Below are 12,002 nucleotides of genomic sequence, written 5' to 3'. Positions count from 1 at the left end.
AAGAAGGTAGAGAAGGAATTTTTCTTCTGGAGCCAGCAACACCATGTCCACAACTTAGTAAGTTCAACTGTTGACATTGTATACCGAGTCATCTCAGGTGGCTTTTTGTGCATTTCCAGAAGTGTTTGTAATTCCTGGAGCGTGAAGCACAGATGGCTAAGCTGGTCCCATATGGAGCCAGTTTGGATCAAATGTCTAATTCGTGGGGGAGGACTCTGCCTCATAAGAGAGAGCATGGAAGAAGAATGTCCTGTTCCTGCCCAGAAAACTGTGTTTGGGGTTTTTTTTATTTATTTAAAAATTGTGTCCATCAGGACAAAAGTTTACCATTGAAAATAATGGCTACCATTAAACCTTTTTTGCTGTAGCAATTTGTATTCTAGACAGGAAAAGGAGTTGGTAACCAAACTGACAGTTGGAGTATACTAGTTTTGATGCACTGGAGAATAGCATCCTCCCCAGAAAATGTTGAAATGAGGCCGGTGATTTGAGGAAAGATATGAGCCTTCTTCAGCAGGTCATCATGGGCTCGTATGACTTCAGGGGTTATTCATCCCAGATTCAAGAATTCTCGACCATAAGTAAATATGCTGTGCCTCTAAACTGTATTTTTCCCAAAAGTTTCCCTGGTCCTGGGATTCAACATTGTGATTCATACTACAGAGTGAACTATCAGTTACTTACCAGTAACTATTATAAATTCTGTAAGTATGGGTATGTCTGAACTAATGCTGTTAACGTTTTTTTAGGTGAATCACTCCGTCAAGCTGAACTAAACTCAAAGCGAGGTTTGTAGGTGTGGCCAGTTATCCTGTTGAATCAATAAAAGAGTTTTTTAGACATAGGCTTCAGATTGTTTTCGTATTCAAATTCAAGCATCATTTAACTCCATAATACGTTTTGGATACTATAGAAGTAATTCTCATGGATGAGGACCACCATTTTCAGTGTTGTCAAATAACCAGTTTTCAAAAATACTGAAGTTCTGCCTATTTTTTTCTTGAAATACAATTTTTTTAATCATTTTTATGATAAAGGTAAATCTTCCTCTGAAACGACAAAATTTTTTTTACTTGAATTGACCACTCCCTTTTTTTATGCTTGTGCTATTTGTTGTGTTACAAAGTCTGTAAATATTTGTACTAACACATAACAAAATCAAAATGGCCCCCTGACCTGTGTCCAAAACCATATCTAATTTGCTATTAGTCATGCTGTTTCTAGTACTACAAGGTCAAAACGACCTGGTCACTGAATATAGTGTCAGCGTGTCTTACACAATTCAGTAATAGAAAATGTTGGTATTAAAATCAGAATGAAAAGCGTATGTTGAGCTTAGTGTAAAGTAAGCAGATTTGAATAGTTTCTTGCATAGACCTTTCAGGCTATTGCCTTGTTCATGATAAGAGCAATCTTAAAAATTCCCTTCTCACAGATATTGAAGGTAAATAATAAAAAATTCTCCTGACAGCTGTGTCAGTACAGATGCGAGCTGCAAGGCTGTTACAGCTGAATGTTTAAAACCCTCATGCTAGTAAATCCAGTTCATTGTCCATTAACAACATAATTTCATATCTTGTCAGTACTCACTTCAGGTTGCAACTGGAAGATGGGGAAGGCGTTATCACAGGCTACCTGCAAACTCTTCTGCTCTTGCCCTCCCTGCCCTTGTCATTAGCCTTTGAGTTTGGCTAAATTTGAGGTAAACTCGATGGGCAGCCAGTGCAGAAAAGACTTGCATTTGGCAAGAGCAGTATTATTTCTAAATACAAATTAAATTATCTTTTTAATAATAGCAAGGACACAATGGCAATGAAACCATTCCTTGCATAGGCACACAAAGGAAAGAGAAGTAAAACTAAGAATGCACTGTAAATCAATCTTATGCTAATTACAGTGATAGAGGAGTGAAAAGAAAAGGGAGGTAAGAGGAGAGTTCAAAGTGGTGATCACAGAGTGCTCAGAGAAGTCGGGAAAGATGCTGCTCAGTGACTCTGAGTCTGTTTCGTAACGCTGAAGTCTTATTTGACACTTCATGGATAAAATCTAGATTGTATCTCACAGACTTCAGAATTGCATTTAAAAATTTCAACTGAGCTCTCATCTGTTTTCCACTCTGTACATGAAGCAAACCTGTCCAGCTTTGGGATCATTTGTAAATAAAGGATGCTTGAAAGTGTAAAAATTTGAGGCATCTTAGCATGAGCACGTGTTTGCCAAGACCAAGTCAGCAGAACTGGGTAGGAACATCTCTCTCATGCCTGTTACAGTGAAACCCTAAAGATGGTCTGTGCTCTTTGGATTTAGTTCCATTTATGTCTTTAAAGTGGAAGATGTCAGGAATGATGTTTAGTGTTACAATGAGATCACGTAAGTGAAAGTTCATCTCAGCAGTTTATTATTTTGGATAACAAAGCACTTCAAAGGGCTGAAAAGCAGCTGTGAAAATGGGCTGTGCCTGTGACATTTGCTTTAGAGGTAACCTTATTAGGGAAATAATTGCACCACTATTTTCATAATGATTTTTGTTTGAATGCCAAGAAAATACGTGAACTTTCATCTAGTAAAAGCTCAGCGGGAAACCATAGTGACAAGACAGTAATAATGCATTTGAATTTTATCATATAATACTAATTGTTTTATTATTGTTTACTAATTTTTTTTATTATTGTTTTCAACAGGCTAATCTGTGGTGGCACAGGTGCCTGTTGAAAGTGGTCACAATCATTTGCTAAGGGGCGTGTGGAGTCAGTTCATTCGGTTTTAAATATGTCTCTTCAGCTGGTGGAAATGGACACCATCCCATGGATTTTGTTGGCCGAGCTGACACTTAGCATAGTTGCAATAGGTATCAGCTGCCCTTCAGGAAGGATCCTGGAGCTTTCAAACCAGCATTACCTTGGAGTTTCTCAAAATCCCAGTTATTGGCAGAAGATCCAAGCAGCAAAAAAGAGAAGTTGCATATCAGTATTGTAATTTTGCAGGTAGGTGATGGGGACAGAGAACAGTGAGTAAGGACACAGCCTCTAGAGTAACATTGAGGTGCCTGGACCTCAACTTCTAGGTCTACGTGCTGTTAAACACCCAGTGACCCTAGCGTGAAGGGGGACAATGAAATTAAAGGCCATAATAACCATTGAGGACCACTTTAAAACCACCATATACACTGCTTGAATCAAGTGGGATGGGGCTGTGAGGGTGTGGGTAGTTTGCAAAAGCTGAGATTGGAGCTGAGATGTGAAGCAGGCAGAACCCCTGCTGCCTTCTCCCTAAGGAAAGCTACCAATAAAAAATCCTGTGGTATTAGAAAATGCCTTTTTCTAAACTTGTATTCTAATGATTCCAGCATGGTGACTGACAGCCCTGTGAACAGAGGACAGGCTCATCAGGTATTTAATTAGTCCTTAGTGAGCAGGTAAAATACACAAAACCTTGATGAAGTTATTCCTGTCCAGTTAAACTGGCAAATATTTCTGTGTATGCTTGTGAGCTATACTGCTAAAAAAGGATTTGTGTTTCCAATTTTGGTAAGCAAGCCTGTGGCTTTAGGGAGAGGAAAAAAGCAGCATTGTTGTGTGACAGTCTATAAATGTGGAAAAAACAAAAAAACCAAACAAAAAACAAGCAACCCTAGCCTGAGAAAAGCTTGTTGGGAGGTTAGTTTTATGGATCTTGTGAAAGCAATACTAGGGGAGGGACGGCGAAATGGCCATGCTTAAAACATATATTTTCTGGAAAAATGCCACTGGCTTTTTCCCTTTGTATTAGTTCAGCTATGGAAGTTTGAGTAGAGAAGTAAAGCAACTTTAAAACATGTAGTTCTCAATGCTGTCACCCCATTATTTAACTTCTTTTTTTTATTTCTTAGTTAAAAAAAACATTCTTAATATCATCAGGGAACTGTAGGAAGATAAACATGTTAATAATTTCCTGGGCATGATTTTTATTCTATCACAACTAAAGTGTGTGTGGGATTAAGAACTATGATCTGAAAGTCCAAAAGTTCCCAGAATATTCCCCAAATCACCTTTTTTTGGCGGGGGAAGAGCTTTAGCATGGCCCAGTGCGTACTTTGAAGTGACTGTAAATCACTGGATGTACTCAGTGCTCTGGACTGCTGCACAGGGCTAAAAGATCGGGTGACCAAGGAAAGGCTTCTCAGAAAAAAGATTTTTTTTTTTTAGGAGACTGGGCACTTACTTTAGGCTAGGCTGTGGATTATGTTACTGTGTAATGGCTTCACATTAAATAGCATTATGGCTTAAATAGTATTGTGGTATTTGTGCTTATAGACCACCCGCTCTTCCTTAATTTTTGTGCATCTTTCTACGCCTATTTTCTACCTTCATTACTATCTCTCACAGAAGTAAAAATAAAGTGGCAGAACATGAACGAACACCCTCGCGAAGTCACAGCAGCAGCTACAGCCTCAGCAACTATGCCCAATTTTAAAGTTTTTCAGTAAATCAGAAATGGGACAAGAAACTGAGTTGTGAAGTTAAAAATAAGCATCGAGGAGCTACTCATCTGGAAAGCATCATCGGCTGTGCATGCTTACTGCTGTAAGTGGTCTGATGGAGCGAGGGTGCAGTCGAGGCGTGCATGTAAGGCAACGGGGAGAGTTAAAAACTCCTGGGCGTGTGAGTTGACTTCTTAAAATGAAATTGGTTTTATAGGATTAGATTTCATAGTTTTCAGCTTTCTAGAGCATCTGCTGTTTGTGTGGCTCGCAGGTGTGTTAGTAAAAGCTCTCGGGGAAAGGTGATGTTTCTTTTCCTAAACTTGCTGAGGTTCCCATACAGAGCCCTTTGTGATCCCACCAGTAACTGCTGAAAACATGCGTAAAATAGACACGACCTGTGCTGGCTTCTATTTATAGATAATACTTGATCCTAGGGCATGTCAAATATAATCAGCTCCCACTGAAATCAGTGGTGAGTCTGAGTTTCAGCACCTGGCGATCTTAGGCTGTTACTGTAAAACTCAACTGTTTATGCAGGGCTTATTTTTAGGCACGGGTGTGATTCGGTACTTAATACTGCTGGGTGCTGCTAATAAATCTGGGTAAGCAGGAGCAGAGGCAGACTTGGGCCATGCAACCGGAGAGGCTGTAAATCTGAAATAGTAAATTCACGGTTTAACAAAATTAAATTCTGAGTGGTTATGGCCTTTAAGCTGGGCACCTCACATTATTTCTGCAGGGGCCAGACTAGAAATGCTGTGTAATGTATATGGTATTATAGAGCTTTGCAGGTTTTTTTGCCTTAAATACTCCATCTGGAGGTGATTATAACTCAGAGAGGGTTCAGTGGATTCTGTTGTGTCTGTAGCACGGCCCACAGTAGGAGGGAAGGATGTATTTTTCATTATCTTGCGTGGTCAGTGAAATAGTATATAGCAATTTGCCACATTAGAATGATGAACTGAATGCATATTAAAATTGAACATCAGTACATAATACTACCACAGAGGCTATCTCACACTCATAAATACTTGAACTATAGTTTTTAAAAAAAAAAAAAAATTGTGTGCCTGGAAGGAAAGCAGCTGAGTATCCTTCCCAGTGTCCCTTCCAGTGCAGCAGCAAGTCCTCCCCACCAGAGCAAGAACTGCCTTCAGGACACTAATTACATTTCAGTCAGTACAGATGAGTGACTGTAGATGGTTGTACTTCATCTTTGCACTGGAGAATTGCTGTATTAACACAGACTGATGAGGAACAGTGGAATTAAATGAAAACGGAGTTATTTTGCTCTGAAACGCAGGCAAATGCTCTCCCAGTCTTAAATCCATGAGCCCGAGTACTGCCCAACCAACTGTGCTTTGGGCGTGTGATTCACTCAGCTCCCTTTTGCTGTTTTCTTAATATTTCCGCAATGTAAATTGATTCTGCAAGTATTTAGACAAACGTCGTACTCCTACAGCGCTCACAATACTGTTATCTGGAGGGCAACCTTTGTGAAACTGAGGACAAAGTTTCTGCTCTTAGTGCCTCTGAAAAATAGGCTCCTCTCACATTTCCTAGTTTTAAGTCTGATGCTTTTGCCTTATTTTCCTATAATTTTGGTGATAAACTTGCATGACTGCAAAAACATCCAGGTATCTTCATATGAATTCTTGAATGGAAACAGGGCTTTATACATGGTGCTGCATCAGAAGAAGTACTTCTGCTTTTCTGTATTTTGAAACGTGAAAACGTTCTGAATGTGATTGCAGGCTTTAGGCAATTCATTTACAAAGAAGAGAGAATTACAGTGAACATGATATTTAATGATTTTAAAGATTTGGAATAATAAAAAGCTCTCTGGCATTAATTTTTAATTTGGTGCAATGGTCACAAATTCAGCAGCTGTAGAGTATAGATAGAAAGCATTTGTTGCCTCTGAATTTAAGATGTGCTCTCCCAAAGGAAAAGATGGAAGTTCCATCCATTGCTTTACTCAAATGTGCACTTAATGCGTGCTAAACCAAGGGATGAGGAAAGTTGTGGACATCGTAATTCCAGCTAAAGAAGAAACAGGAGCATTTCTCTTTCCACTGGGATCTCTTGTGCTCAGATTTGCACAATCCATCCACTGTTGCGCTTAAAATGAGCCGGGATGACTGTCAGAGGAGGATTGCAGAGACACATCAGGAGGTTCAGCTTTTTGTCTTCTGTGGTAAGTCCATTCAGCGTGGCTGAGTGCTTTGAGAAGCACGTGCTGCTTGCAGTAAACCTGGCTGTGCTTTTCTGCAGGAACACTAGTACAAGTTCCAATGTCCAGGTGGAAAATCAGCATTGCAGGTAGCAAACTTCAGTATCGAGAAGTTGTAAGCCCTGACACTGCCACAAAAATCTGGGAAAGTCCCAAGCAGCAAACAAATTCACCTGCAAAATGAGACTTCTATGGGAAGTGTGTATGAATGTGTGTCTGTGTCGATAGATTGAAAGCCTGTAATATGCAATATTAAACAGAATTGCTATTGGCATAATTTTGTCTTTTAAATGCATGTTAGTTGGGCTTCTTGGCATTTAAAGATAAAGCAGCATATTTTCCTAGCCATACTATTAATTTTACCAGTAACATAGGATGCAAAACACTGGGCAAATAGTTGGTTGGTGGTTTGGGTTTTTTTTTTTTTCTGGGACTTCAAGAAGATGGGTAATGTGAGCAAATATTAATATGAAAAAATTTATTCTAGGAGGCATGCAGACCCCGAGGGCATGGGATAGTTAATAATGAGCTGTCTAATAAAAACAGCCCCAAAAATTACAAGTCTGAAATACTGCATTAAAAGAACTTTTCCTTCTTCCTTGCTGCTTCCAAGTCATCTGTGGAGAAGCTTGAAAGATGATTAAAATAAGTTAATAGTCCCCTGTGTTTTGTCTACCTGAGGGAGCTGAAACAAGACCCTGGCTGGAACAGGAAATGTACAATAAATCCCATTTTTATGACTCTCTAAGTCAATGATTTTATGGTTTTAGTAACAGCCGTGTAAGAAGTATTTTAGAGTTTTGTTTTTGGTGACTTTCTTGGTTGTTTTTGGTTTGTGGTTTTCTATTTGGTTTTTTTAAGGCAATGTATATAAGCAAATTAAATTGTATGTAATCCTGAGATTGCTATAGAAAGGTTCAGAAAAGCAAAACCCTGTTCTGAAGAAGTATTTTTATCTCAGCTAGTTTTCTTCTTAGGAACGGTCTGAATAGGTATGGTCATGCTTGCACTTTTTTTTCAGTTGGAATGGGCAGGAGCAGAGCATAAAATGTAGTACCTGGTTTATAAACAGCAGCCCACTGGGCAAGTGGGCAGCCTGAACCAGTAAGACGATGGGGAGCCCAGCAAGCATAGGATGAGCGTGCGTCTTCTCTGAACAGTGTCACAGGTTGCCAGTCTGAAGGGTCTGGCAGAACATGCAAACTGAAAGGGAAAAGGTGACTTAATAATGTCACATAAAGCTCACAGCCTAATGCGAGCTGTTCCCTATGGTGCCAGTGGGGTTTATGGTATCTAAAATATAAATGTGCCATGCAACATGGGCCCTTCATCATTGGGGTAGTTGTTAGACCAGGAAAAATGACACACTTGTTCTGCATTTTTTCCTGATCTTTGCTCTGATTTTCCCTTTCTGAATTTCACTTCTTCCTTGTTTGTTTAGACATGGACTTGTTTCTCAACAGGTTGTAACAGGCTATGGAGTTACATGCATCCATAGTATGTACTTAATATCATTCCCCTTAGAGATGTCAATACAGATTTGTTGGCCTGTTGAACTATCCCCCAAGTGAGAGTAGATGCTACCTGGTTTCAGCTGGGCTTTCGTCTTCCCTGTGCCTCCTCTGGCCTATAAACACCCCCTGCCTCATAGATGTAAGCTGCTGGGATGTATATATGGGGATGTTATGTATTACCGAAAGGGAGACTATAGAACTTGAGGATAAAACTGATGCTAAAAAATGCACTCAGGAGTGCCTTGGCTACAACCCGTTCATCTTGGACAAACCTGTATGTGTTTCCTACTGTTGCAAAGAAGGCTTCGAATTTCAGTTTTATTTTTAATAAGGTAATATTTCGATTCACTACTGTAGTTCTTCCAGCTTAAACTTAAAATACATACATTTCTAGATTTTAAGCCATGAAGTTTTGCTAATGTACAGTTCTAACAGCTGAGCTGGACATCAGAGCATCTCAGAAAGCCAGCTCTTACTTCTTAAGCCCGTTGCTGTTTATCCGGCTCCCACAAGAGACAAACAAGCGGGGGGATTGCGGGGGGAATAGACACTATGTAAGGAAAAAACCAACAAAGGAATAAATCAATGCCAGCCATCTGGAAGCAGTTCCTTACCCGGCTTCCTTTTGGGGAAGAGTGCAAGAACAAAGCCCTCAATCCCTTTTCACATTCTCTGCAGCTCTCCTCCTGCTGCTACGTTTCAGTACCCAAATAAAGTCACTTGGCCATCCCCAGAGCTGTGAGGGTTGTCCAGCCACCTCCTGCTGAAATCCATCCTCGCGGCACTGCAAGGCCACCAAGTTGCTTTGGGTTTGTTTTTTTTTTTTAATGGGGTTATAGATGAGTAACTGAGGGCAGTTTGGCCCTGAGCTGCGTTTTACAGTGTTGTGGCTTACCATGATTCTTGCGGGGTGTGATAACAAACTTTTTCTGTAATTTTTGTATGAGCCACTGCAGGGGCAAATCCTCGCCTTAGGCCTCAGCCCCACTGAGGGCTTGTTTATTCTAGGAAATAACTTTGTGTGATACTATGGGCTGTAGCATTATTCTTAAATTTCTAGGTCTGTACCAACCCCTCAAAGCCCACCAGGAAACTTGTAAGCAGGCAGTGCTGATCCCAGACTGCTGCCTGGGCATGATTTTATTAAGAAATTCTTGCTAGTCATATATGACATCAAGCTGATATAATACGATAGTTTGACTAACCCCTTTTGGAGTTGCCCAAGATTAGGAATGCAGTTATTGTCACCACCCACCCCTAAGGGTTTAACACTGCCCTTGGTGATGCAAGCTGTGAAAAGAGATTTTGTTTTCTTCCTAAATCTTAAGAAGGTGGCAGGAGAGAAGGGGATGAAATTCCCAACGGCCATGTAGTGGGACCCAAAGTAAAAGCTACTTTCCTGACAAACCTTTCTGACTGTATATGAGCTTCGGGTGAAAATCCATGCATTGTTTGTGTGGTGGTCTGGAAAATGTGCACCTTCAGGGCCGGGTGGTGCAAGCACAGCCAGCCTGGGGAGGGGTGAACAAATCTCTTCCCCTCTCCCAGCACAGTTCTCCGTCTGCAAAATGGGGGGGTGGTTTTGACCTCTTAGGTAGTATTTTGAGACTGGTGGGAAATTCTAGATACCGCAGCACACACTTTGCTCAGCTAATGCGTGAAATCCATATTCCTCATTTTAAGTACGTACGCATATTTTAGTTTAAATTAGCAGTTTCAGTGTTTTGCAGCAGCTGCATGTGAAGACAGAGGGCAGGTTGTTACTTTGCTCTTTTCCTCCAGCCATTCTATTTTCCCTCTAGCGTAACTTTTCCACATGCAGGGCAAAGCACTGTGACTGCACATTTATAGCATGAAACCACAGCCCTCCTCTGTGCTGTCTCTTTTCCTCCTTTACCGGCCTCCTTCCCTGTTTAGAAAGGTGTCGAAACTGGCTATAGTGCTTCTGTAAAACAGCAAATAACTCAACAGACATTGGGGTGTAGATATTTGATAAAAATAACAATGTTTCAGGTCAGTAACCAGACTGCCTTTGCCAACTTTCAGCCAGAGGTGAATTTTTGCCACCAGGTTTAAGCTGATTTAAACTGGTAACACCAAGAGGTAATTAACGCTGACAGCCCCCCCCTGCCCCATCCCACTGGCAGCTGATCTTCACCTGGGCACTGGCACTGGCTGCCTCCCCCAGTGCAAGAGCACGAGGGGCTTGCCAGCAGAACTGGGAGGTGGGCGATGCTCTGCCAGCTAAGGTATCTGCATAGGAGGTACCTTCACACCGACGTTGGAAAGTTGGAAGCCGGATCGCGTGGGAATGTATGTAAGTGCTTGTGAGTTCGTGGGGATGTCAGCATTTGCTGTCCTGAGAAAGTATTTGTAGTATTTTTACTATTTAAAAAAAGAAGTGCAAGGTCATCTCATGTAGATCGTGACTTGGGGCTAAAAAATTAAACTTATTTAATTGATAGCCTTATAGCATGCATAGGAATATTCAACATATCGATGGTTTTTCCTGGAAAGCATAGGAAATGTTTTTAAAGCTGTTCTGTGTAATTATCAATTCTAAAACACATTGGAGGTGATCGGAAAACTTATTCCCAGAATAAAATACAGAGATTAGAAAATTTTGTGTTGAAGGGGAAAAATATGAACTAGACTTCCTCCATGTCAGTGGTTCCTTTGCATCACTCTGGCCCATCTCGCTCCACTTGGATACCCCAGGATGCACCACTTCCACATCCATCATCGCTGCCAGGTAAGATCCCACAGAGAAAGCCAGCGTATTCGGTTCCCAACCAGCTGGGTAAGGTTCTTATTACACCACATACTTTTTAAACACGTATTTTACACTCCAAGAGGAAATTCAAGCCTCAGACTTTGCTATGACTAAATTTGAGGAGCTGAGAGGGTGAGTCAAACCAGATCTCTTTTTAATCCCCCCTGCAGACGAACAAGCTCCCCTTTGCCTTCCCTCACGGCGATTTTGCAAGCCTGGACGCAGGCCCAGGGGCACAGGCAGCCTGACTGATGGCTCCTGAGGCTGTCGTGCATACACGCGTGTGGACGTTTCTACTTGTCTCCAAAGCCCAGAGTTTCTTCTGGGAGTGCAGGGAATGATGTGGCCCTTGAAATTAGCGTCTGCCTGTGGAGGTGGGCAAATAAAAAGCCAAATACTTGTGCAGAGATGCTGAGACACACACATGGTAGGTACCTCTGCTCCACTGGCCTTATTACAACTCCCTGTTTGCTTGACATGTGCCTTCACTGGAGTCGACAGGACTTTCGCAGCTGAGTTAAAGGGATCAAGGTTTCATCTGCAGCAATAAAGTTAAAAAATGCAAAAAAGCCTTTCCAGGCTTAGGACCCTGTGTTTTTGAGTCTGTACCCATAGTTGCTTTCATAACCTGTCCATGTTTTTGGTCCAGTTGCTTGAGCCCTGGCTGCTGGTGTGCGTGTTTCTACTTGCAGGTTTGATTTAATGGCAGAAACTGAAATAATAAACCTGCTGTTACCACAGTGAATCCAAACCAAACACATGATCAAGCAGTTGCTCCCTATCTTTGTAACTGGGAGGAATTTATTTCGTTAATAAATGTTAGTTTGTTTCTATCAAGGCTCTTTCTTCAGCCCAAGTCGGGATGCCCTTTGTCGTGCCTTTGCTCTGTGCGCTACTTCAACGTCGGTATATGGCTTTTTTTTTTTTTTTAACGCTCTGAAAAGCGAGCAGCCCAGGTGCGTCTGCCTCTTTTTGTATTGGGTTACAACATTATTACGGGCTCTCCCCTAAACCTGGTCC

This window comes from Harpia harpyja, chromosome 7 (genome assembly GCF_026419915.1).
Source record: "Harpia harpyja isolate bHarHar1 chromosome 7, bHarHar1 primary haplotype, whole genome shotgun sequence".
NCBI lineage: Eukaryota > Metazoa > Chordata > Aves > Accipitriformes > Accipitridae > Harpia > Harpia harpyja.
This window is presented reverse-complemented; position numbering follows the sequence as displayed.